Source organism: Hippopotamus amphibius, chromosome 15 (assembly GCF_030028045.1).
Source record: "Hippopotamus amphibius kiboko isolate mHipAmp2 chromosome 15, mHipAmp2.hap2, whole genome shotgun sequence".
NCBI lineage: Eukaryota > Metazoa > Chordata > Mammalia > Artiodactyla > Hippopotamidae > Hippopotamus > Hippopotamus amphibius.
Window position 1 is genome coordinate 24,292,021 of NC_080200.1, and position 3,667 is coordinate 24,295,687.

Genomic DNA, 3,667 nt, shown 5'->3' on the forward strand with positions numbered 1-3,667 from the left:
GAGAGTAAGCATTCTTGTCTTATTCCCAATCTTAGCACATCATTTAATCTCTACAACTTGTATTTTTTTTCATTTTATTTTTTGTGATTGACTTCAAGTTTCATATCATTGTAGTTGTCAAAGAAACTTGATATGATTTCAATCTTCTTTGATTTACTTAGATTTGTATCGTGCCCTAATATACCATATGTTCTGGAGAATGTCCCATATGTACTTGAAAAGAAAATGATTTATGTTGCTCTTTGATAGTGACAGCCGAGTTACCAGCAGTGCAACAGAGCTGAGGGTTGTGCTGGGCAGGGAGTGAGTGCAGCACTGCACCAATAAGTAACTGAAGCCCCAAGAGGAAACATCACCTGCCAGGGACACTCTTAGCACAGCCTGCATCAAACCAGACCTACTGGGTCAAGCCCACATCTATGCACTAGCAGCTCTTAGAGCCTTAGCATCATGTTTGGGAAGAAGAAGCAAGTAGAGATCTTCCTACCTACCAACTTTGAGCACCACACACATACAGACTTTGGGGTCCCCAAGAAGATCATGTGGAGCAGAAAAGGCACCAAAAATGGTGCCCTCATGTGGTTGGATGAATTTGATAACATATTCCTGACACACTTGAACTCACTGAGCACAGAGCCTACTACCATACAGTCATGTCTACCAGGAAAATGTGATGCCTGTGGAGCAGGTCTCTGCAGTCAGAAAAGATTGGTGGCCAGGGCTGGCTCACATATCACAGCCAGGCTGGTGGCGGAAATGGTGACAGGCATTGGTGGAGCTGGACAAGAGACCCAAATCTTTCAGGAGAGGACTGGGGGTCCCAGGAGTCCTACTGGGACATGTACCCACTCTGGGCTCAAGATCTGCAACCCCCAGCCTCCCCATTCATCCAGTGAGGCAAAAGTGCTGACTGTCCGGACCTTTAATATTTACAGCACAGCTGATATAGTCCACCTGTCTCCAGGTGCCCAAGGGGAGACTCATGTGGTTGCCCTCAATGGGCCATCAGCAACGGAGTCCCAGCTTCCCCCAGTTCTGCTTCTCCTGGGCTCCCAGCAAAGCCTATGGCCACCCAACCCTGAAGTGTTAGGCCTTCATACCTCTGAGCCCCAGCTGCTCCCCCAGCCCACACCCTCATTGCACCTGCTGTTTCTCCCCTAACTCCCTAAATTCCCAATCTCCACAGCAGGATCCTCAGGGAGACTCCCATAAGCAGTTCTGGGCTGCCCTGGAGCTGGTGGTAGATCCTGGCAAGCTTTGCACCTAGGTGGAAAACTTCATCAACATAGGTGAGTGCTCCCAAGATATGCATTTCCAACATGCACAATTCAGGCAGGCTGGTAACCTTCAAGGGGTTCTACCTATATAAAGAGCAGAGGCACAAGCTTTTCTTCCACAAGGTGTTGATCATGAGGGACTACCAGCATCAGAATGCAGTGAAGATATGCAATAGCTACCTGGTGGGAGATGATTTTTGGGTAGTGATGACTTCCCTAGAGGGAAGCACCTTCACCATGTCACCCACACCAGGATGACTGAAGAGCAGGTTGCTGCTGTGTACCTAGCTATGCAGCAGGCCTTTTCTGTGCTTCACATGCAGGTTGTCATCTACTGCGACATCAAGAGTGACTCTGTTCTGCTGATCCATAACAGTAGAGTGAAGCTGTCAGACTTTGAGTTCTGCACACAGATGAGCAAGAAGAGAAAGTCACTAATGGAGAAAGTCACTAATCAGTAGGCTGTACTGGATGACCCTGCAGCTTGTCTCCTGCCTTCCCTGTGGACCAGGGGGTCTGGTTTCTGTGGGTCATGGTGAGCAAGATGGTGGATGTGGAGCCACCTATTTCAACAGGCAAAAACATGAAGCTGATTCAGGACAATCTACTACCCTGACTAAAGACCCTGCACAGATGTTGCCATTCTGGAAGGGCTTCCTGGAATCCCTACTTATGTGTGAACCAGCACAGCAGGCTAAAATGGTTGAGCTGCTGAAGCACCTTTTCCTGTCCAAAGCAGTTCACCTGCCAAGATTGGGCCCCTCCTGCACAACAATGAGCCTCAGTGCCCTGTCCCTGAACCAAAGTGTTACCCATGCCTTGCTCCATGCCAGCTGGAAATATCCCTGTTCCTTTCAGCCTGGGAGACACTTTGTGTGGTCCTATCCTCCTTGCTGAAGGAGATGAGGTAGCAGTGTGTGTTAGACCCTACTACTGAACTCTGATTTTGATTTCGTGACTTAAAAAAAAAAAAACGCAGGGACTCATAGAAGCAAGTGAGGCTCCCAGGACCACCCCCTACCCCTCAGGACAGAACTTCCCCTGAGTTTTCCTATCTCTAGGAGGGATAGCAGTCCTTCCATCACTGGAAATCTGCATTGGGGGCCACTGCAGATGGAGACAACACTACAAAATATGTATGTATCTGTGTGTGCATATGCTCCCATGACTGTGCTTGTGCACATGCAGAATGTCCAGCTACTATGTCCTCCAGCCTTCGAACTGGTGTCTGAGGCCTTACCTAATGCACAGCCCCTCCCCCTTAGACACTTCAGGACCAATCACTAATGTCTGAAGGGTGGCCTTGTCCTTTAGCCCTGCACTCCTTTTCTGTAACCCAATGGGGAAACGGATTGAGATTTCCCGCCCATCATGATCTTGGTGGTAAATGACTAATGCACCTGAGCAGGCCCTTCCTTTCTAGAAATATATTCAAATTGTCATTTTATAACACTCTAGTCCCTTCCTCCAGTTGGTGACAGATGGCCCCTGTGCTGTCTATAGTGTTGCTCAGTTCCTTTGTTTCCATATATAGTTTTCTGTCTGTATAAATTGTTTATTATAACAAGTGAAATATTGATGTTTCCAACTATTTGTTTTGTCATTTTTTTCTCTATTCTGGCTATAAATTATTGCTTTGTATATTAATGTGCTCTAATATAGGTTATATATGTTTATAATTATTATATCTTCAGGCTGAATTGACATATTTATCATTATTTAATATTCCTCTTGGTCTCTCGTGATGACTAATTTTCATGTATTTTTTGTTGCTGTTTATTTGCTTACTTAAAGTCTATTTTGCTGATATAATCATATATCCATCCTGCTTTCTTTTGGTTTCCATTGTATAGAATAATGGAATATCTTTTCTCACCTCCTCACTTTCAGTCTCTGTGTGTTCTTATATCAAAAAGTGAGTCTCGTAGAAAATGTATAGCTGTATCTTTGTGTCTTTTTGCCTTTTTCAGTTTTTCTAACTTTTTATTGAAGTATGCTGAATTACAATGTTGTGTTAGTTTCAGTTGTACAGCTCAGTGATTCAGTTAAAAATATATAACTGATTATTTCTCAGATTCTTTTCCCTTATACAAGTATTCAGTATAGTTTCCTGTGTTATATAGTAGGTATTTGTTGGTTATCTATTTTGTATACAGTTGTATGTATATGTTAATCACAAATTCCTAATTTATCCATCCCCAACTTTCCCCTTTGGTAACCATAAGTTTTTTTTTTCCCTATATCTATATGTCTGTCAGTCTATTTCTGTTTTGTAAATAAATTCATTTTTATCATTTTTAGCAATATATAAACAATATCATATGATATTTGCTTTGTCTCCCTGGCTTACTTCACTTAGTATGATAATATCTAGGTCCAACCATGTTGCT

General features: G+C 43.6%; 1 pseudogene; it reads left to right on the plus strand.

Annotated features, from left to right (window-relative positions):
* The first annotated feature begins 450 nt into the window (after positions 1-450).
* Positions 451-2,188, plus strand: LOC130836392 (serine/threonine-protein kinase PAK 4-like; annotated as a pseudogene).
* The last annotated feature ends 1,479 nt before the right edge of the window (positions 2,189-3,667 follow it).